The 24322-nt window shown below is 36.8% G+C and overlaps 1 long non-coding RNA gene across 1 annotated transcript; it reads right to left on the bottom strand.

The window, feature by feature from the left end:
- Window positions 1-4537: 4537 nt before the first annotated feature.
- Window positions 4538-24035, bottom strand: LOC109264436 (uncharacterized). Its single transcript, XR_002078724.2, has 2 exons — window positions 21647-24035; window positions 4538-5915 (listed from the first exon to the last, which is right to left on the bottom strand). It is a non-coding gene; the product is annotated as an uncharacterized LOC109264436 (long non-coding RNA).
- Between the last annotated feature and the right edge of the window lie 287 nt (window positions 24036-24322).

The raw sequence follows: 24322 nt of genomic DNA, 5'->3' as shown, positions 1-24322 counted from the left end.
TTATGTTTTGCATGATATCGATTTAAAAAATCTAACTGATAAAAGTAAACAACTCACAGAGTGGGGGAGTGTGGGCTGCCGAACAACATTTAGATTTTACTTAGATAATTAATTCAGCATTTAGCTGTATTTTGTATTCTGTATTTGTCCTTCATAATACGCAGCACGTGCAGCATAAGGAGCATTTGCCCTCGTCATCAGAGCTTGCCATAAGCTGGTTCTGGTCACAGAGAATGGGCAGAGGCTCCCACCTTTCCTTCAAAGTAGGGGACAGAAATGCAGTGAAAGTATAAGTAATGACTCCTAATATATTCAACGCCCATAAAAAATGGACGAGGCCAATAGGAGATAGGCAGAGATCATGGCCTTTTGTTCAGGACTTTAAAGCATGTTGTAAACCAACTCTGGGACAAACATACACATACCTCCATCTCTGTGCTACCCTCCCTGTCTCACTCAATACGATAGTGAGTCATTAAGTGTTGGAGACTATGAGTCATTCCCCTGGGCCTAGAAAGTGTCTGGCACAGAGTACTCAATGATTGTTGAATAGAATTGAGTGATCACAAAACAATTTCAGAAATGCAAATGGATATCAGAGATCATCTAGGCCAAGAACCCCATTTCACTGAGGAGGTGAGAGAATTTGCCTAAGAACCAATAAGGCTGGCAGCCACCAACAACCGGGGCACTTGCTTCCCTACCAGACCTTTTTCCACTAGAAAAACAGAGCTAGATGTGGCCTTGGCATCTATGAAATGGCTTTCAGGTGTGTGTGTGTGTGTGTGCATGTGTGTGTACTGGGCCATGAGTAGTTTCTTTCTGCTTGTAGCATAAAGAAAAAAATCAAAAGTCATCCTTCTAACACTCTCATTTATAGATGAGAAGTTGAGGTCCAGACTTACAAGGCAGTTCAAGGTTACACAGTTGGGTGTGTGGCAGGCAGAGCCAGGGCCTCCTTATTCCCCAGGAGGTAAGCCTGGGGTTTTCTTGGGTGACCCAGCACCAGGCTCTCCTGGGCACTGTTAACCTACTTTAGTGCCTATAGGGCAGTGAGAATATGTAATCTAACCACAACAAAACACTCTCCAAAGGCAAAGACCTTGAACCTATGGCAGTGCTTAGCACACACTAGGTGCTCAGAAAGTATTCATTGAATGAATCAACTACTAAAGGTATTTTGATGTGGACCATGTAGAAAAGGCTCTGAAGTCACAGTATTAAAAAAACAACATACACTTTAACAGAACTTTGATATCGAAATGAATCTTGTCTCCTAAAGAATTCACCTTTTGAGGCTATATATATTCATTTCAATATCCTGCTACTGTTCAAAACTTTTGAAAGCTCTCTTTTTAGCATTTCCTCCTGAGTTCTTTAATTAAGTCATATAAAACCAGTGTCCAAAAAAAAAAGTGGGGGAGAGGGCACCTGGTTGGTTTGGTTGGTAGAGCATGTGATTCTTGGTCTTAGGGATGTGAGTTCAAGCCCCATGTTGGGTGTGGAGAATACTTAAATAAGATAAAATAAAACCCGTGTCATTACTTTATAGTCACATCTTTTTTTAAAACCTAAGGATAGCTTTCTCAGTCAACCCCCTATCATATTCATATTTTATTAAAAAAAATTTTTTAATCTTTATTTTTGAGAGAGAGAGACAGAGTGTGAGTGGGGGAGGGACACAGAAAGAGGGAGACACAGAATCCGAAGTAGTCTCCAGGCTCTGAGCTGTCAGCACAGAGCCTGATGCAGGGCTCGAACTCACGAACCATGAGATCATGACCTGAGCTAAAGTCGGATGCCCAACAGACTGTGCTACCCAGGCACCCCCATCATATTTTATTTTTAAAAGATGTTTATCAAATGTCTTTTGTATGACTTCAAGATTTAGAATCCAATCACACTATATTTATGAGCAGTGACTACTCATTGAATGCCAGGGACTGTGTTTATAAGCACTTCAGAGAAAATGATTTATTTAATCCCCACAACAACTTTAAAAGGTAGGTATGGAAATTGAAGTTGAGACAGGTTAAACAGATTGCCTCATGACACAAAATTGGGAAGAGATGGTTTTGAATACAAGTCTGACTCCAGAGCCCAATGGCCTGAACATTCTGATATTTATCAAGTCAGAATATACTCTTCAAGATGATTTTTTCTTTTAAAGTAAGCTCTCAGCCCAATGTGGGTCTTAAACTCAGGACCCTAAGATAAAAGTTGTGTGTCCTACCGACTGAGTCAGCCAGGTACCCCTCTTCAAAATGACTTTTTTAATGTTTATTTTTGAGAGAGAGACAGACTATGAGCAGGGGAGAGGCAAAGAGAAAGGGAGACACAGAATCTGAAGTAGGCTTCAGGCTCTGAGCTGTCAGCACAGTGCCTGATGTGGGGCTCGAACTCATGAACTGCGTGATCATGACCTAAGCCAAAGTTGGACGCTTAACCAACTGAGCCACCTAGGTGCCCCTCAACATGATTTTTAAGGGTCTGTGTTATTCCATCATATTCCTGACCAAAACTTACCAAAGAAGCTTTCTATTGCAGAATGTTTCAATTATTTCCATTAAACATATTTTAAGGAATTCTATGATGAATGTCCCTGAAGACAAATTTTCACATAAGTTGCTTGATCTTTTCAGAAAAAATTCTAGATTCTAGCATTTTTGGGTCATATATTAATGGCTTTTAACCACCTTCTACAGTATATGAAGTCCTTGCTTCCTGGTAGTTATATTATCATTATTTAAATCATTGCCAGTCTGGGAGGTATAAAAAGATACCTTCTTTTGATTTGTATTTTCGTGTTTATTAGTGAGGATAAACATTTCTTTTTTTATTTGTGTTCTTCTTTTGTGAATTGTCTTTTGTTCATTTTATTCTAATATCTAGTTTGTATTTCTTTTTCCTTCTGCTTGCAAGAGTGTTTTTCAAATTAAAGATAAAAACTGTCTTTCATATTGCCAATATTTTACCCTTGCTTGTGGTTTGCCTTTTCATTTTTAAAAAATTAAATGTAAGTTTTAAAATTTTATATGGACAAATCTATGCATCTTTTATGATTTGTAAAAAGATTTAAAAATTATTTGTAAGTAATCTCTACACCCAATGTAGGGCTTGAACTTACAACTCTGAGATCAAGAGTTGCATGCTTTACTGACTGAGCCAGCCAGGTGCCCCCTTTTATGATTTTTGCTTTAGGTATTATGCTCTGAAAAACACTTATGACTCATGATTATATAAACACTTTGTGTATTGGCCAGTTATTTTAAGGTATTTTAAAAAATAACTCATCTATTTGGAACTTTACCTTGATGATTGGCATGTAGTAGGAACTCAAGTTTAATTTTTCCAAGCAGAAACCAAATATCCTAGCACTATTTGCTAGAATATTTTCCCCCTCTGATTTTTTTTATTCAGTTATAATTGGCATATAACATTATATTAATTTCAGGTGTACAACATAATGCTTTGATATTTGTATATATTGTGAAATGATCACCACAATACGTCTAGTTAACATCTGTCACCTAGTTACAAATTATTTTTCTTGTGATAAAAACTTTTTTTCTTTTATTTAAAAATTTTAAAAGTAATTTACATCCAAATTAGTTAGCATATAGTGTGTGATGAAAACTTTTAAGATCTACTCTTTCAGCAACTTTCAAATGTGCAATATAGCATTCTCAATTATAGTCATCATGCTGTACATTTTATCCTATGACTTACTTATTTTATAACTGGAAGTTTGTACCTTTTGACCTCCTTCACCCATTTCACCCTCTGATTTTAAATGATACTTTAGGGGTGCCTGGGTGGCTCAGTCGGTTGAGTGCCTGACTTTGGCTCAGGTCATGATCTTACGGTTTGTGGGTTTGAGTCTCACATTGGGCTCTGTGCTGGAGAGCCTGGATCCTGCTCTGATTCTGTCTCCCTCGCTCTCTGCCCTTCCCCCACTCATGTTCTGTCTCTTTGTCTCTCTCAAAAATAAGGTTTGAGGTTCTTCTAAAAAAAGTAAATGCTACTTTTATCATATACTAAATACTTGTATATATTTGGGTCTGTTGGAAGGTTTTAAATTGTATTTTATTGATTTATGCCAAATCTTGATGTTTTAATTACTCTGGCTTTATAATAGGTTTTAATACCTAATTATGCAAATATCCCCTCTTATTTCTGCCCACCCCCCCCAACCCCCACAACAAAAAATTTCACTGACTCACCTTTCCCAAAATCTCTTTTGGATTTTAATGGGAACTGTATTACATTTATAAATTAGTTTGAGAAAAAGTGACATCTTTATAATATTGTATATGTCTCTCATGTATTTATCTTTTTTTTTAATACTATATGTTTTGGGGTGCCTGGGTGGCTCAGTTGGTTAAGTGTCTGACTCTTGATTTCAGCTCAGGTCATGATCTCATGGTTAATGAGACTGAGGCCTGCATAGGGGTCTGCTCTGACAGTGCCCAGCCTACTTGGGATTCTCTCTCTCTCTCTCTCTCTCTCTCAAAATAAATAAATTTAAAAAAAAGAATTAAAAGAAAAAAACATTACATGTTTTATTTTTTGTTTTCAGGATCATTTTGGAGATATTTTCTTTTCTTTTTCCATCTTTACTCAAGTAGAATTGACCATTTAAAACTGTATATATTTAAGGTGTATAGCTTGATGATTTGATATACATATCCATTGTGAAATTATCATCAAATGAAGGTAGTTAACATATGCATCACTTCACATAGTCAACATTTTCTTTTCTTTTCTTTTTGTATAAGAACATTTAGATCTACTCTCTTAGCAAATTTCAGGTATACAATATAGTATTTTTAACTATAGTCACATTGTTGTACATGCATTTATCTCCTTTCACGTACCTTGGTAAAATTTTGCTCTTTCCTTCAAGTAGATCTTAAATACATTTTGTTAGGTTTATTCCTGGGTGATACATATACATGTACCTACACACACACACACATATGCATTTTTATATAATTACATAGAATTGCTATAATTGCTACTTGAATGGGATCTTCTCATTTTATTTTCAAACGGATTATTGATAGTGGATAATGAATATTCATTTAGTCATTCAACAAATACTTATTATCTACTGCATGCTAGTCATTGTGTTAGATACTAGGACTATACTATGTACCAAACAGACATTGCATATAGTATTAATAGATTCTAAAATATTGATCATCCTTGCATTTCTGGGCCAAACCCTTCTTGGTAATGGAATATTATTAATATATTGTACTGATAGGTTAGATTTAGTCGTATTCCATTTAGGATGTAAGTTTATAAATTCCATATAAATAACTTAAGTCAAACTAATCCGGTCTAGCCTGTGGGGTGTGTGTGTGTACGTCTGTGCATGTGTGTATGTGTGTATGTGTGTGTATATTTGTTTATGTTAACTTTATAAAATAAATTGGAAACCTCACCATTATTTCTATAGTGTATATAGAATTGGAACTGTTTCATTCTTATTCCTGGACAATCACATTAAATCATTACATTCAAGCTAGAAGACTAAAATTGGGAAAAGGTCCCAGGTTTCCTGAGTCTCAGACCTTCGAAAGAATTTATGGAAATGAGACAAAATGAAGATTTAAACAACAAGCCAGAAGACAAGAAATGTATTTCATGGTTTGGTCCTGCCCTTTCTCTGGGGAATAGCGGCCTTGTGTGTTCACTTCTTGAAAGGACTGGGTTTTTTTTTTTTTTTTTTCCCAGTGAGGACACCAAGTATGCCCCCATTCTAGAGCTTTTCAATATTCTTGGCTGGCATAAGACTGGACTGATGACTTGAGGTGACCAACTGGCTTTGTATGAGGTGAGTAGAAAACTCCAGAGATGGCAAGCAGGGTGGCAAAAAGCAGCACAGTGCTGTTCCTGTCTCACAGAACCTGCAGACGTCGGACACAAATAAAAGTTCAGTATCTCCCACTTCTTGTCTTTATCCTCTGCATCTTTCTGAATTTGTACAACTGTAGCTAAATCTATCAGGCCAGTTCCTATGTCTGCCGAAGAGTCCAATGTCAGAGCCAACTTGTGAGCCCAAAGCCCTGGTTGTTGTGATATAATATAATCCCTCTTATAATACTTTTATTCATATCCCTGAATGTGCCTCCCAGTTTTAAAATGTAAGCCCCACTCCCCTTAACTTCCCTGACAGAGAATTTTTATGCACATGGGGTTCCGAAATCTTTTCCTGAGAACTCTTGTATTAGCTTTCTATTGCCATGTAACAAATTGGCATAATTTAGAAGCTTAAAACAATACCCATTCACTATCTCTCAGTTCTGTAGTCACAAGTGTGATGGTACTTCCCTTCAGATTTCAAAACAATATACAAATCGAGATTATCTTCAGGGCTTTGCTTCTTACTGGAGGCTCTGGGGAAGAATCCTCAAACCAGCTCACTCTGGTAGTTGGTCAGATTCAATTCCCTGTGGTTGTAGGGCTGAGGTCCCGTTTCATTTTTGCCTGTCAGCCTGAAGCCCTGGAGCCCCTCTCAGCTCCTTGAGGTTTCCTATATTCTTTCTCACATTGCTTCTACATCTTCCAAGCAGCAATGGTTCATGGAGTCCATCCCATGCTTCAAATCTGTCTGACTTCTACTGGCTCATCTCTCCTGCTTTCTGATGGAGAAGTTTCTCTTCTTTTAAAGGTTCATGTGATTAGACTGGGCTTACCCAGATCGTCCAGAATAATCCCCTTATTTTAAAGTCTGTAACCTTAATTACGTCTCCAAAGGTCCCTTTTGTCATGTTACATAATATACTCACAGTTTTCAGGGATGATGGCATGGACATCTTTGTGGGACTGTTATGCTTATCAAAGCTTTCATTTCTTTATTTTCCGTCCGGGATATTTTAGGATAATCTTTTCCTTTGAAGAGGAAGACAGTTCCATCCTTTTAGAAAAAATAAACTGCCAGACATCATCATGCCCAAAACTCACACAGACATCATGCTTTCAGTTTATGACCATGAAGTTATTTGATTCTGGAATCAAACTCAGTAAAATTCATTTGGTGGATTTAAAGATTTGAGACAGCCAAATATTGACACACCATTAGGTGGCATTTGATTAGAAAACTTGCTTCTGCCTGAACTTTCCCAAGGAAGCAATCTGACAAGATGGAAAGAAAGCTTTGATGTAAATGGAGCAGAGTGGGGGATGGCATCCTTAGTGATTGAATGAAAATCATTAAAGACAAAACCTATTTAAGACTTGAAAGTAATTTGTACACTCAAGCTAACTTTAGAGCTTAATTATTATTTAGCAAATGTAAACGGGTTATTTAAAATCTTTTACACATGATAATTTTTATAAATCCTGGGGTCAAAAAATTACCTCTAATAATTTTTATTGGCTGCAACATTTGTCTTATGTTAATAATGAGCAAATTTCCATGGAGTGCTTATTATGTGCAAGGGAGGCATATAATGAGCACGACTATGTCCTACTTACTCTGGCCCATATTTTTCACCAAGCTGTGTTTCTCTGAAACAGTAGTATAAAATAAAAATATAATTCCAACCATATATGTAATTTTTAACAGCTTTTTGACATATAATTTACATGCCATTAAGTTTACTTGTTTAAAGCATATGATTCAATGGTTTTTAGTATATTTATAGAGTTGGGCAACCATCACCATAATCTAATTTTAGAACATTTTCAAAAGAAAGCTTGTATCCATTAGCGGCCACTTCCAATTCTCCCCTACCCTTAGGCTTAGGCAACCACTAATCTACTTTCTGTTTCTATAGACTTTACTATTCTGGACTTTTCATATAAATGGGATCATATATGGGCACCTGGGTGGTTCAGTGGATTAAGCATCTGACTTTGGCTCAGGTCATGATCTCATGGTTTGTGAGTTGGTGCCCTGCGTTGGGCTCTGTGCTGTCAGCTCAAAGCTTGGAGCCTGCTTTGGATTCTGTGTCTCCCTCTCACTCTCTGCCCCTCCCCTACTTGCGCTCTGTGTGTGTGTCTCTCTCTCTCTCAAAAAATAAATAAACATTAAAAAAAAATTAAATGGGATCATATAACATGTGGTGTTCTGTGATGGCTGTTTCACCTCAGCATAACATTTTTGAAGTTCATTCATATTGTACCATGTATCAGTACTTGATTTCTTTTATGTCTGAATGTAACATTCCATTATATAGACATAGCATAATTGTTTATCCATTCATCAGCTGATGGACATTTGAATTGCTTCTGATTTTTGGCTATTATGTGTAATACTGCTATGGTGATTCATGTACAAGTTTCTTTGTGTGGACATGTGTTTTCATTTCTCTTGGGTAGATATGTAGAAGGAGAATTGCTGGGTCTGATGATAACCCATGTTTAGTTTTTCTTTTTTTTAGGATTATTTATAAATATTTATTTATTTATAAAAGTTTATAAAATTTATAAAAATTTATTTATAATTCCATGTTTAGTTTTTTTAAGGTTTATTTATTTATTTTTATTATTGTTATTTTTAAGGTTATTTATTCTGAAATAGAGAAAGTGTGCAAGTGGGGGAGGGGCATAGAGAGGGAGAGAGAGGGAGAATCTCAAGCAGGCTCTGCACTGTCAGTGCAGAGCCTGATGTGGGGCTGGAACTCATGAACCATGAGTTCATGACCTGAGCCAAAGCTGGATGTTCAACTGACTGAGCCACCCAGGCGCCCCTTAAGTTTATTTATTTTTGAGAGAGAAAGAGTGCACAAAAGTGGGGGAGGGGGAGGGAGAGGGAAAGAGAGAGAGAGAGAGAGAGAGAGATTGAGAGAATCCCAAGCAGACTCTGTGCTGCCAGCACAGAGCCTGATATGGGGCTTGAATCAAGGAATTGCGAGATCATGGCCTGAGCTGAAATCAAGAGTTGGACATTTAACTGACTGAGCCACCCATGTGCCCTCATGTTTAGTTTTTTGAGGAAAGGCCCAGCTTTTGTTATAAAAGCTGTACTATTTTATATTACTAATATATGTAATGTTAAAAATAGTTTTATTGAGGCATAACTGACATATAATGAAATGTACATATATAAAGTATATGATTTGGTAAGTTTTGACATATGTATATACCTGTGAAGCCATCACCACAATCAAGACAATGAGCATATCCATCACTCCAAAATTTCCTTGTGCCTCTTTAAAATCCATTCTTCCCACCTCTCCCCTCTCTAACACCCCATTGTTCCCAAGCAACCACTGAACTGCTGTCACTAAAGTTTAGTTTGATTTTCTAGAATTCTACATAAATGAAATCACACAGCATGTACTCCTTTTCATCTGGCTTTTTTTATTGAGCATAATCATTTTAAGATGCATCCTTGTTATTGAATATATCAGTAGTTTATTTATTTTTGTTGATGAGTGGTATTCTGTTGTACATGTATACTTCAATTTATTTATTCATTCACCTGTTGATGGACATTTGGGTTGTTTCCAGTTTAGGACTATTATAAATAAAGATGCTGTAAACATTCATGCAAAAGTCTCTGTATGAATGTATGCTTTCATTTTTCTTGGTTAAATACCTGAATGGAGTATTTGGATTATGTTATAGGTATATATTTAATATTTTAAGAAACTTCCAAACTTCTTTCTAAAGTGGTCTTACCATTTTATAACCTGCTAGCAGTGTAAGAGAGTTCCATTTCCTCCAGATCCTCACCAACACTTGATATGGTCAGTTTTAATTGGATTTGATTTAATTTAACTTAACTTAATTGCATTGATTCCAATCAGTGTGAAAAGATACTTTGTGGTTTTAATTTGTATTTTCTTATTGAATAAATTTGACATGTAATGTTGTTTAAGTTTAAGGTGTACAACATGTTACTTCATACATTTATATATGATTGTCGGTGTGGTGATAATTATCACATTACATAGTTATGGTAATTATGCCTATATTTGTTATACTGTGTATTAGCTCTCTATGGCTTATTTACTACTCATTACAAATTTGTGCCCTTAAACACCATCACTCTTATCTTTCCCCTACTTCATACCCTGGTAATCACCATTTTACTCTCTTTTGTACAGGTTTACCTTTTTTAGATTTCATATACTAGTGATACCATACAGTATTTGTCTTTCTCTGTCTGATTTATCTCACTTAGCATAACATGCTCAAGTTCCATCTATGCTGTCACAAATGGACAGATATTCTCCCTTCTTATGGGTGAGTAATATTTCATTGTGTATATGTACCACATCTTTTTAATTGCTCATCTGTTGATGAGCATTGGGTTGTTTCCATATCTTGGCTATTGTGAATAATGTACCTTGCATTTTCTTAATGACCTATAATACTGGGCATCTTTTTCATGTATTTGTTTGGTTAAGTATGTGTTCAAATCTATTTATAAAACTGGATTTTAAAAATAGAGTATTCAGAGTTCATTATATATTCTTTTTTAAAAAAATTTTTAACCATTTATTTATTTTTGAGAGAGAGACAGAGTATGAGTGGGGGGAGGGGCAGACAGACAGAGGGAGACACAGAATTTGAAGTAGGCTCCAGGCTCTAAGCTGTCAGCACAGAGCCTGATGGAGGGCTCAAACTCATGAACTGCGAGATCATGACTTGAGCTGAAGTCAGATGCTTAACCGACTGAGCCACCCAGGCGCCCCCATTATATATTCTTGATACAAGTTCTTTTTTATCAGATTTATGTTTTGCAAATATATTTTCCCATTCTGGGGATTATCTTTACATTCTCTTAACAGTGCCTTTTCAAGGGGGCACCTGGGTGGCTAAGTTGGTTAAACGCCCGACTCTTGGTTTCAGCTCAGGTCATGTTCTCACAGTTTATGGGTTCAAGCCCCGCATCAGGCTCTGCACTGACAGTGTGGAGCCTGCTTGGGATTCTCTCTCTCTCTCCCTCTCTCTCTGCTCCTCCCCCACTCTCTCCCTCTCTCAAAATAAACTTTAAAAATAAACTAAATTAAAATACATTAAAAAAACAGCATCTTTTGAAGAGCAGAGCATTTAATTTTGATGAAATCCAAATTATCAATTTTCCTTTTTGGGATGGTGCTTTTGGTGTCATATCTCAAATTTTTTTGTCTAATTTACTACGAAGATTTGTCCTCTTTATTTTGTAGAAATTTTATAGTTTTAGGGCTCATATTTAGGTGTATGATCCATTTTGAGACAATTTTTTAATATGAGATATGCAGGATATAGATAGTAAGATAAAGATTGAAGTTTTTGTTGGTTTTGTTTTGTTTTTACATAAGACTATCCACTTGTTACAGCACCATTTGTTGAAAAACTATCCTTTCTCCACCAAATTAGTTTTGGATTTTTAATGAAAGTCACCTGCTGGAGAATTAAAATTTCAGAAATAAATCCATATGGTTATGATCAATTGTTTTTGACAAGAGTACCAAGACAATTCAGTCAGGAGAAAGTAGTCTTTTCAACAAATAGTGCTAAAACAACTAGACTGTTATGCCAAAGAATGAAGTTGGACCCTTACTTCACTACCATACCAAAAAACTAATTCAAATAACTTGTGTACCTAAACATAAGAGGTAGAACTATAAAACACTTAGAAGAAAATTAAGAAGTAAATATCTGTGACCTTGGGTTAGGCAATGGTTTCCTGGATATAATACCAAAAGCACTAGTCACAAAAAGAAAAAAATAGATAAACTAGACTACATCAAAATTAGAAAACTTTTGTACTGTAAGTGATACCACCAAGGAAGTAAAAAGACAACCTAAAGAATGGGAGAAGATATTTGCACATCATATATCTGTGAAGGAATTCCATTCAGAATATATAAAAACACAACTTAACAGTAACAAGACAACCCAATTAAAAAATGAACTAAAGGGGTGCTTGGGTTAGGCATCCAATTTTGGCTCAGGTCATGATCTCACGGCTTGTGGGTTCGAGTTCTGCATTGGGCTCTGTCCTCACAGCTTGAAGCCTGAAGCCTGCTTCAGATTCTGTGTTTCCCTCTCTCCATGCTCCCCCCACCCCCCCAATTCGTGCTCTGTCTGTCTGTCTCTCTCTCAAAAATAAATAAACATTAAAAAAATAAAAAAAAAAATGAACTAACGGCATGCCTGGCTGGCTCAGTCAGAAGAGGATGTGGCTTTGGATCTTGGGGTCATGGGTTTGAGCCCCCCATTGTGTGTAGAAGTTATGTAAATAAATAAGCTTAAAAAAATAAACTAAAACATGAATAGACATTTTTCCAAAGAAGATATCTGGATAGGCAACGGACACATGAAAAGATGCTCAATATCACTCAGCATCAGGGTAATACCTCACACCTGTCAAAATGGCTAAAATTAACAACATAGGAAACAATAGATGTTGGTGACGATGTGGAGAAAGGGGAATTTTATACTGTTGGTTGGGGAATGTAAACTGGTGCAGCCACTCTGGAAAACAGTATAAAGTTTCTTCAAAAAGTTACAAAGAGAACTACCCTATGACCCAGCAATTGCACTAGTAGGCATTTACCCTAAGGATACAAAAATTCTGATTCTAAGGGGCATATGACCCTGATGTTTATAGCAGCATCATCAACAATAGCCAAATTATGGAAAGAGCCCAAATGTCGGTCAAGTCATGAATGGATAAAGAAGATGTGGTATATGTATACAATGGAATATTACTCAGCCATCAAACAGAATGAGATCTTGCCATTTGCAGTGATATGGATGGAGCTAGAGTGTATTATGCTAAGCAAAGTAAGTCATTCAGAGAAAGACAAATACCATATGATTTCACTCATATGTAAAATTTAAGAAACAAAACAGATTAACATAGGGTAAGGGGAAAAAAAGAGAGAGAGGGGGAAGCAAACCGTAAGAGACTCTGAACTATAGCAAACAAATTGAGGGTTGCTGGAGGGGAGGTGGGAGAGGGGTGGGCTAAATGGGTGATGGGAATTAAGGAGGTCACTTGTGATGAGCACTGGGTGTTATATGTAAGTGATAAATCACTAAATTCTACCCCTTTTTTATACATTTATTTTTTTTCTTTTAAAAAAAGTTTATTTTGAGAGAGAGAAAGAGAGAGTAGGAGAGGAGCAGAGAGAGACGGAGAAAGACAATCCCAAGCAGACTCTGCTCTGTAAGTGCAGAGCCTGGTGTGGGGCTTGAGCTCACAAACTGTGGCATCATGCCCTGAATTGAAATCAAGAGCTCGACACTTAATCGACTGAGCCACCCAGGCACCCCAATTCTACTCCTGAAATCAATATTACACTCTATGTTAACTAACTAGAATTTATTTTTTTAAAAAAAGTTTATTTACTTATTTTGAGGCGGGGGAGGGGCAGAGAGAGAGAGTGAGAGAGAGAATCCCAAGCAGGCTCCTCCTTGTTAGCAAAGAGGCTGATGCGGGGCTCAGCCTCATGAACCATGAGATCATGACCTGAGCTAAAATCAAGAGTTGGCCACTTAATCAACTGTGCCACTCAGGTGCCCCATTAACTAACTAGAATTTAAATAAAAAATAGGAAAATTTATGAAATTTATGAAAATAAATTCATCCAAAGAATATATAAAAATGACTAAAAGTACATAAAAAGAAACTCAACATCATTAGTCATTAGGGAAATACAAATCAAAACCATAATGAGATACCTTTTCACACCTACTAGAATGACCATAACAACACCAGCAACAACAACAAAGCCCAAAATAACAATAGCCAGAAATTTTACAAAAATGTTGTTGAGGATGTGGAGAGATTAGAAATATTGTACATTTGCTGGTGGGAATGTAAATTGTTCAGCTACTCTGGAAAACAGTGGTGGTTTCCAAAAAAGTTAAAAAATATAATTACCAGATGACCCCACAATTCCACTCCTAAGTATATACCTGAAAGAACTGAAAACAGGGGACAGATACTTGTATCATAATAATCACAGTAGCATTTTCACAATTGCCAAAAAGTGGAACAATCAAGTGTCCATCAACAGATGAATGGATAAACAAAATGTGGTATATAAACACAGTGGAATAGTATTCGGCCATAGAAAGGAAGGACATTCCAATACAGGCTATATATACCACGGATAAATTTTGAAAACATTATGCTAAGTGAAAAAAGCCAGAAACAACAAGATGAATAGTATATGATTCTACTTACACAAGATATTTAGAATGGGTATAGAAAGTAGATTAGAGGTTACCACGGTCTGGGAGTGAGGGGGATGGAACTTTAGTGTTTATCTGGTACAGAGTTTCTACTTGGAGTGATGGAAAGTTTTGGAACTAGATAGTGGTGGTTGTGCAATGGTTGCACAACATTGTGAATGTAATTAGTGTCACTAAATTGCATACTTAAAATGGCATCTTTTATGTTACATGTATTTTACCACCCCCTCCCCCCCAAAAAAACAAACTATAATGAGATCTTCACATTCACTAGAATGGATATAATCAAACAGACAAGGAATTACAAGTATTAGCAAGGATGTGGAGAAATTGGACACTTCATACGCTTCTGGTGGGAATGTAAAACTGTTTTGGAAAATAGTTTCTCAGTTCCTTAAAAAGTAAAACACAGAGTTTAATATGATTCAACAATTCCACTCCTGTATATCTATCCAAGAGAAATGAAAACATGTCCACATAAAAATTTTTACATAAATATCCATAGTGACATTATTCATAGTAGCCAAAAAGTGGGAAAAACCCTGGTGTGTATCAACTCATGAATGAATAAACAGAATGTGCTATATCCTTATGATGTAATATTATTTGGCAACTGGAAGGAATGGAGGGCTGAGGCATGCCACAATATAGATGAACCTTGAAAAAGTTATGCTAAGTGAAAGAAGCCAGTCATAGGAGGCCAAGTCATGTATAATTCTGTTTATACCACATGTCTAGAATAAGCAAATCTGGAGAGAAAGAAAGTAGATTAGGTTTGCTTAGGGCTGAGGAAGGGTAATAGGGGAATGGAGAGTGGCTGCTAATAAGTACGAGGTTTCTTTTTGGGTGGACAAAAATGATCTGTAGATTGTAGTGATTGTGGCACAACCCTGTGAACTTATTAAAAAACATTGAATTTACATTTGGAATGGGTAAATGGTATGGTTTGGAAATTATGTCTTATAAAGCTATTAAAGTTGTCATTTATATGTGTCATTTATATTTCTGAACTCTATTCTGTTCTACTTTGTCTCTCTTTATGCAAATGCCACACTGTTTTGATTACTGTGGCTTTATAATATATCTGGAATCAGGTAATGTAAATCCTCTAACTTTGCTCTTCTTTTTTCAAAGTTGTTTTGGCTGTTGTAGGCTGTGTGCTTCCATATGAATTTTAGAATCAGCTTGTCAATTTTCACAAAAAAAGCCTGCAAGGAATTTTTATTTTGATTGCATAGCATCTATAGATCAATTTGGGGACAACTGATGTCTTTTTAATTAAAAAAATTTTTTTAATGTTTTATTTATTTTTGAGACAGAGAGAGACAGAGCGTGAGCAGGGGAGAGGCAGAGAGAGAGGGAGACACAGAATCTGAAGCAGGCTACAGGCTCTGAGCTGTCAGCACAGAGCCCAACACAGGGCTGGAACTCACAAACTGCGAGATCATGACCTGAGCTGAAGTCGGATGCTTAACCGACTGAGCCACCCAGGTGACCCTGTTTTAAATTTTTTTAATGTTTATTTATTTTTGAGAGAGAGAGAGAGAGAGAGAGAGAGAGAGAGAACATGAGTGGGGGAGGGGCAGAGAGAGGGAGACACAGAATCTGAAGCAGGCTGCAGGCTCTGAGATGTCAGCACAGAGCCTGACGCAGGGCTCGAACTCATGAACTGTGAGATCATGACCTGAGCTGAAGTCGGATGCTTAACCGACTGAGCCACCCAGGCGCCCTTTTTATTTGTTTTTAATGTTTATTTATTTATTTTGAGAGAAAGATCACACACAAGTGGGGGAGGGGCAGAAAGAGAGAGGTTGAGAGAGAATCCCAAGCAGGCTCCATGCCGATGTGAGGCTTGATCCCAGGAGCTGTGAGATCATGACCTGAGCTGAAATCAAGAGTTGGATGCTTAACCAAAATCATATTTTATCAGATTTATTCCTAAGTATTTCATACTTTTGATGCTATTATAAATAACATTTTATTAATTTTAATTTCTGATTTTCACTGTTAGAATTGTGAAATACAATTAATTTTTGTATGTTGATCCTGTATCTCTCAACCTTACTAAACTCACTAGTTCTCATTTCTGTTTTCTAGATTCAATTGGATTTCTACACAGACAATTGTGTTATCTGAAAATAGAGTTTTATTTCTTCAATGGCTGCTTGTTTCCTTTTCCTTGTCTCATAACAGTTGCCAGAACCTCCAGTACAATGTTGAATAGAAATGGGGAGAGCCGATATCCTTGTCTTGTTCCCCATCTGGGGAAATTACTCAGATTTTTGCCATTAAGTATGATGCTAGCTGTAGGATTTTAGTAGATTCCCTTTTCTTTTCTTTTTTTAAGTTTATTTCTTTATTCAGAGAGAGAGGGAGAGAGAGAGAGAGAGAAACTGCTCTAGAGTGAGGAGGGGAGGGGCAGAGAGAAAGGGAGACAGGGAGTCCCAAGCAGGCGCAGAGCCCGAAGCAGGGCTCAGCTCGATTTCACAAACCAAACTGTGAGATCATGACTTGAGCCAAAAGCAAGAGTTGGATGCTCAACTGCCTGAGTCACCCAGGCGCCACAGTGGATTCCCTTTTCTGTTGAGAAAGTTCCTTTCTATTCTAAATTTGCTGAGAGTGTTTATCAGGAATGGATACTGGATTTTGTCAAATGCTTTTTCTATATCTATTTAGATGATCATATTTTTTCTGTTTGTTAATATGGTGAATTACATTGATTGATTTTGAATGTTAAACCAAACTTTGTATTCCTGTGATAAACCTTACTTGGTTATAATGTATTAATCTTTTAATATTTTGTTGGATTCAATTTGCTGAAAACATTAAAAATTTTTTTTTAATGTTTATTTATTTTTGAGAGAGAGAGAGAAAGAGAGCATGAGTGGGAGAGGAGCAGAGAGAAAGGGAGACACAGAATCTGAAGCAGGCTCCAGGCTCTGAGCTGTCAGCAGAGAGCCTGACATGGGCTTGAACCCACTAACTGTGAGATCATGACCTGAGCCAAAGTCAGACGCTTAACCAACTGAACCACCCAGGCACCCCTGAAAACATTCTTTTTTGGAATTTTTTCATCAATGTTCATGAGATATATATATATATATATATATATATATATATATATATATATATATATTTTTTTTTTTTTTTTTTTTTTTTTTTTTTTTTTTTTTTTTTTGTAATGTCTTTATCTGCTTTTGGCACTGGCCTCATTGAATGAGTTGGGAAGAATTCTGTGTCTTCAATTTTTTTAGGAAGAGTATATGCAGAATTGTATTCTTTCTTCTTTACATGTTTGATAAAATTCATGAGCGAAGCCATACAGACCTAGAGTTTTCTTTGTGGGAAGCCTTTTTAGACTACAAATTCCATTTCTTTACCATATAGATGGCAATTCATGTTATCTTTTTATTTGTTTCAAAGTAATTTTTAGTGAGATATCATTCATATATCATAAAAGTCACCTTTTAAAGCGTAACGTTCAGTGATTTTTAATACATTCAGTCTGTGCAACCATTCCTGTTATCTAATTCCAGAGTATTCCCATCACCCCAAGAAGAAATTCCTGATAACCAGGAGCTGTCACTCTCTGTTCCTCCTATTCTCCCAGTCCCTGGCAACCACTAATCCACCTTTTGTCTTTGTGATTCAAATTATTCCAATTTAATTTCAATAATATACAAAATTTTTGCTCCTATAGGGCTTTGTCCTACCTTCTCTATTGCTGTATCATATGTTGTTACTCTCACAAATTATATCCTTACACATTGTATGCCCATCAACATATATTTATAATTATTGCTTTATCCAATTATCTTTTAAATCAGATAAGAGTTACAATAAAAATACATTATTTAAAAAAGATCTATCCATATAGTCACCCTTAATCAGCATTCTTTATTTCTTTGCATGGATTTGAGCTACTGGCTAGTGTCCTTTCATTTCAGTCTGAAGGACATAGCATATCTTTCAGGGCAGGTCAGCCAGCAATGAACACCTAAACTTTTGTTTAGCTGGGAATATCTCAATTTCACCTTCAGTTCTGAAGGATATTTTTGCTGGATTCTTGGCTAATAGTTTTTTTTCTGTTGGCACTTTGCATATGTTATCCTGCAGCTTTTTAAATTTTTACTGTATTTTTTTTAGAGCAGTTTTAGGTTCACATAAAATTGAATACAAAGTACAGGGAATCACCATACACTCCCTGCCTCCCTTCCATGCACACCCTCCCCCACTCTGAATATTCCACACCAGAGTGGTACATTTGTTGCAACTGATGAACCTACAGTGATATATATCATATCACCAAAAGTCCATATTTTACGTTAGGGCTCACTGTTGGTATCATACAGAATAGTTTCACAGCCCTGAAAATTCTCAGTGCTGTGCTTATTCATCCCACCTCCCTTCAACCTCTGGCAGCCACTGACTTTTTTATTGTTACCATAGTTCTGCCTTTTCCAAAATGTTATATAATTGGAATTATATAGTAGGTAGCCTTTTCAGATTGGCTTCTTTCATTTAGAAATACACATCTAAGTTTCTTGCATATTTTTTCATGGCTTGATAGTTTCTTTCTTTTTAGAACTGAATATTATCCCATTGTCTGGATGTACCACAGTTTGTTTATGCATTCACCTATTGAAGGACATCTTTGGTTGCTTCTGACTTTTGGCAAGTATGACTAAAGCTGCTATGAACATCTGTGTGTAAGTTTCAGTGTGGATGTAAGTTTTCAACTCTTTTGGATTGATACCAAAGAGTGTGATTGCTGGATCATATGATGGGAGTATGTTTAGTTTTGTAAGAAACAGCCAAACTATCTTCAATAGTGGCTGTACTATTTTGCATTCTATCAATGAATGAGAGTTCCTGTTACTCCACATCCTCAATAGCATTTTGTGTTGTCAGTATCTGGGTTTTGGCCTTTATAAAAGGCATGAAGTGTACTAATTTGAAATTCCCTTATGACATGTGATGTTGAACATCTTTTAATATAATTAATTTTCATTTGTATAACTTCTTTGGTGAGATCACGTCTTTGGCCCATTTTTTAATCAAGTTGTTTATTTTCTTTCTGTTGAATTTTAAGAGTTCTTTGTATATTTTTGGATAACAGTCCTTTACCAAACATGTTTTTTGCAAATATTTTCTCCCAGTCTGTGGCTTGTTTTCTCATTTTCTTGACCGATTATCTTTTGGCTTTCCAGATTTCTGATGAGAAATCAGTTGTTAATCTTATTGAGGATTCCTGGTATGTGAGAGTCACCTCTTCTTTGCTGATTTCAGGACTCTTTGTCTTTGTCTATTTTTTTTTTTTTTTTTTACAGTTTATTTATTTATTTTGAGAGAGAGTGAGAAAGAGAGCGCACCAGCAAGGGAGCAGCAGAGAGAGAGGTAGAGGAGAATTCCAAGTTGGCTCATGCTGTCAGCGTAGAGCCCAACATGGGGCTTGATCTGACAAACTGTGAGATCATGACCTGAGCTGAACTTAAGAGTTGGACACTTAACTGAATGAGCCACCCAGGCGCCCCTTTGTTTTTGTCTGATCAAACACAGTTTGATTTAATGTGTTTTATTGTGAATCTCTTTGAGTTTATCCTACTTGGAGTCTGTTGATTTACTGGATATGTAGATTAACGTTTGCCATCAAATTTGCAGAGATTTCAGCTATTATTTTTTCATATATTCTTTTTCTCTCTTTTCCCCTTCTGGGATTCTTACTATGCATATGTTGGTATGCTTGATGGTGTACCATGAGTTTTCATTTGTCTTCTTATTCTTTCTGTTCCTCAGATTAGAAAAATCTCAGTTGATCTACCTTCAAGGTCTCTGATTCTTCTGCATAGTCAAATCTGTTGTTGAAGCCCTGTAGTGAATTTTCACTTGAGTTATTATAATTTTCAATGTCAGAGTATCTATTTGATTCCTTTGTTTAAATTTTGGGGCGCCTGGGTGGCTTAGTCGGTTAAGTGGTCGACTTTGGCTCAGGTCATGATCTCGCGGTTTGTGAGTTCGAGCCCCGCGTCGGGCTCTGTGCTGACAGCTCAGAGCCTGAAGCCTGCTTTGGATTCTGTGTCTCCCTCTCTCTGACCCTCCCCCGTTCATGCTCTGTCTCTCTCTGTCTCAAAAATAAATAAACGTTAAAAAAAATTTTTTTTAATTTAATTTTTATATTTTTTAAGTTTATTTATTTTGTGTGTGTGAGAGAGAGAAGATGCATGCATATGCAAGCAGGGGAGGGGCAGAGAGAGCAGGAGAGAGAATCCTAAGCAGTCCCTGTGCTCTAAGTGCAGAGCCTGACACGGGGCTTGAACCCATGAACTGTGAGACCATGACCTGAGCCAAAACCAAGAGTCAGATGCTCAACTGACTGAGCCACCCAGGTGCCCCAATTCCTTTCTTTCTTTTTTTTTTTTTTTAAAGATTTTATTTTTAAGTAATCTCTACACTCAACATGGGGCTTGAACTCACAACCCCAAGATCAAGAGTCACAGGCTCTACTAACTGAGCCAGCCAGTGCCCCTATTTGATTTCTTTTTATATTTTCTGTCTCCTTATTGATATTCTCTATTTGGTGAGATATTATGCTTTCTTTTAGGCGTGCTTTCTTTTAGCTGTTTGAACGTAGTTAAAATGGCTGATTTAAAGTCTTTGTCCAGTAAGTCCAATGTCTGGGCTTCCTCAGAGCAGTTTTATATTGATTGCTTTTTTCCCTTACGTATAGGCAATACTTTCTTCTTTTTGCATTCATTTGAGTGTGGGGGATGTCACTAGGGCATAGTAAAATGCCACAAAGTGCATCATTATCAAGATGGAGCCATGTAAAAATTAAAAAAAAAAATTGAGTATAGTTGATGGATGCAGCCATTTTTCTTAAAAAAAAAAAAAAAATACTCCCCAAGTTGCTTCAAGGTTTTTATTACTGTCCAGAATTCTGAAAAAGTTGATTCTCACAAGTTTTGAGAGTTTTTAGTTGCTCTTACAGGCAGAAGGACTTTTGACATTCTTTATTATTTTCACTGATGCCTTTCTTCTAAATCTTTAAAATCTGAGTTATTTTATACTTGCAACACTACTCTTCTAATTAGCTACATTTCAAGTGTTCAATAGCTACATAGGGCTAGTAGCTACCATACTGGACAGTGTCGGTCTATAAGAATATTTTTATTAAAATTATTTAAAAAATATAAATAAGAAACAAGGTCTTTAATCTAACTGCTTTCTCATACCTGGGACAGAATTGATCTCATGGCAAGGTAAGTACTCAATGAACCATAGGTAGCAAATGATAATAACTACCACTTTACTTAATGCAGGTAACATTTGAAGACTTACATATATTAATGTTTTTATTCTTTACAACAACCTAATGGGGGTAGGTATTATTGCGCTTTAAAGATGCAGAAAGCAAAAAAAAAAAAAAAATAAAATAAAATAAAATAAAATAAAATAAAGATGCAGAAAGCAAACACCAATAAATTAAGCAACTTACCCAATGTCTCACAGCTAAAAAGTGGCAGAGCCAGGATTCAAACCTTGTAAGTCTGGCTTAAGCCCATGCTGTTAACCACCACTCAATGCTACTTAGCAGGCCTTAAAGAAGGAATTCAGAGAAAAATTATTTTGACCAAAGGAGAACAGGGTGGGGAAGAAACAGCACTATACAGAATATTAGAAACATAAGAAAGTCCAAAACTTGCAAGAAAAGAACCTCACATTCTATTGAGTGCTATATACCTGCACCTAGCACATTACTTGACACTTAAAAAACAGTGAATGTTTGTGGAATGAATGAATGACTCCTGCATCTTTATACATTGTGCTAGGTCTTTACAAATGTCTCATAAAAAATCATTTTATTACTTTTATTTATTTATTTATTTATTTTGAAGGGGGACAGGGCCAGAGGGATAGGGAGAGAAAGAATCCCAAGCAAGCTCCACGCTCAGTGTGTAGCCTGAAGTGGGACTTGATGTCACGACTGTGAGATCATGACCTGAGCTGAAATCAAGAGTCAGATTTAAAAAAAAAATTTATTAAATTTGTTTTTAATGTTTATTCATTCTTGAGAGATAGAGACAGAGCACAAGCAGGGGAGGGGCAGAGAAAGAGAGGGAGACACAGAATTTGAAATGGGAATGATCAAGAAGTCACATGGGAAATGATCAAGAAGTCACAAAGGATAAAAGCTTACACTATATCACATGATCATGCTTCATTTATGTGCATGTAGATTATGTGGTTGGGTTGGGGAGAGAAGGTGGTTCAGCTGTGGCACCCTGGGTTCCCTTTTCTCTTGACCACTTTGGTAACAGACCTCTAAGAATGAAGAGAAATAGGGAAGAAATGAGGGTACCAGTGTGGACAATGTGATCAGAAGTATAGCCAGATAATATGAGCAATTATGGCTGTCCTGGCAGCTAAAATCCTTGGTGACTTTGCCATCCCAAAGTCTCCAACTCACCGCGGGGATCTGGAGAAGTGAGAGAGGCCTTCACTGAGTGAACATTTATTCAGCATCCACTATGTGGCAGTGGATGATCCAACCTTAGAAGTCATATACATCAGTAAACAATTACATGATAAGTTATAATTGTATAAGCTACAGTAAGGAAATATGCAATGTACTTTAAGAGAAAAAAAGAATGGAGCAGCAACTAACCTGGGAGGTGTAGAGAAAACTTTTTAAAGGACCTGACTTTTGGACTGGATCTACAACTGAGTTGTTATAGAAGGAAAATAGTAATCCAGATAGAGGCATGAGCATAGGTGTATGTTTGGGCTGGCATGAAGGGGTTATAAGGAGGGATGGCAGTAGGAAGGCTGTTGAAGTGGTTAAGTGGTGGATGGTCAAGGAGTTTAAACAGTAGGAGGAATGAACTGGGCCTGGGTGTTCAAGAGAAGGTGAGTGCTGTTTTGATAATCAGTGTGTCTACAGAACATCCCAAGGGGCTGACCTGTAGGTTTCAAGCCTAAAGCTTGGAGGGGGATCAAGGTTAGAAATAGAGATTTGAGGGGCGCCTGGATGGCTCAGTCAGTTAAGCCTCTGACTTAGGCTCAGGTCATGATCTCACAGTTCGTGAGTTCGAGCCCCGTGTCAGGCTCTGTGCTGACAGCTCAGATCCTGGAGCCTGCTTCGGATTCTGTGTCTCCATCTTTCTCTGCCCCTTCCCTGCTCGTGTTCTGTCTCTCTCTCAAGAATAAACATTGAATAAAAAAATTAAGCAAACGAACAAAAAGAAATAGAGATTTGAGAGTAATTAGGTGATAGATGAAATTGTGGGAGTCAAATTGGTCACCTTGGAGTTTAGAGAATGACAAAAGGCTTGTTGGGGTGGAGGCTTCTTGACACTGAACAGAGATGTCTTCCTAAAGCATAGTAAGAGGCTATAAAGAAGGCAAGATAATGAGGAAAAAGTGGTTGTGTAAAAGCCAAGGAATAAGAAGTTTCAAGAGAGTGTGGCCTCTGAGTCAGGTGCTGAGAAAAGACGAAGTAGATTAAGAAATTAAATTAGCCATTGGATTGGACAATTAGAAATGTTCTGGTGATCAGGAGAAGGGATGCTTCAGAGGAGGCAGAAGCAGAAAGCAATGGGTTCAGGAGTCAGGGTGGGAATATGTCTGGTTGATGTTTGCAAGGGTGTTTCAGCAAATATCCAATTGTCAGGTGGGCTGGGGGATGAGGAGAGGGTATTCCATATTCAGAAGAGGAGCTTGGTAGCCCCAAGAAACCCTGCAGTAGCCCAACATGGGCTAATTTTGTCATGGAATTCATGTAAAAATTACACTTTGTAGTAAATAATATACAGATGGTCCCCAACTTATCATGGTTTGACTTATGATTTTGACTTTATAATAGTGTGAAAGTGATACACATTCAGTAGAAAACTGTACCTCAGATTTTGAATTTTGATCTTTTCCTGGGCTAGTGGTATGTGGTACAATACTCTCTCGTGATGTTGGGCAGAGGCAGCAAGCTGCAGCTCCCAGTCAGCCTCCCGAGCACTAGGGTAAACAATTGAAATATTTACAACCATTCTGGACCCATACAACCATTCTCCACTTTCAGTATTCAATACGTTACAAGAGATATTCAATTCTATTACAAAATATGGTTTGTTAGATGATTTTGTCCAACTGTAGGCTAATGTAAATGTTCTGAGTACAT

This window comes from Panthera pardus, unplaced genomic scaffold, assembly GCF_024362965.1.
Source record: "Panthera pardus isolate Hobbes unplaced genomic scaffold, ASM2436296v1 HiC_scaffold_22, whole genome shotgun sequence".
Lineage (NCBI taxonomy): Eukaryota > Metazoa > Chordata > Mammalia > Carnivora > Felidae > Panthera > Panthera pardus.
Note: the sequence above shows the minus strand (reverse complement) of the source record. Positions and strands in the feature narration are given on the sequence as shown.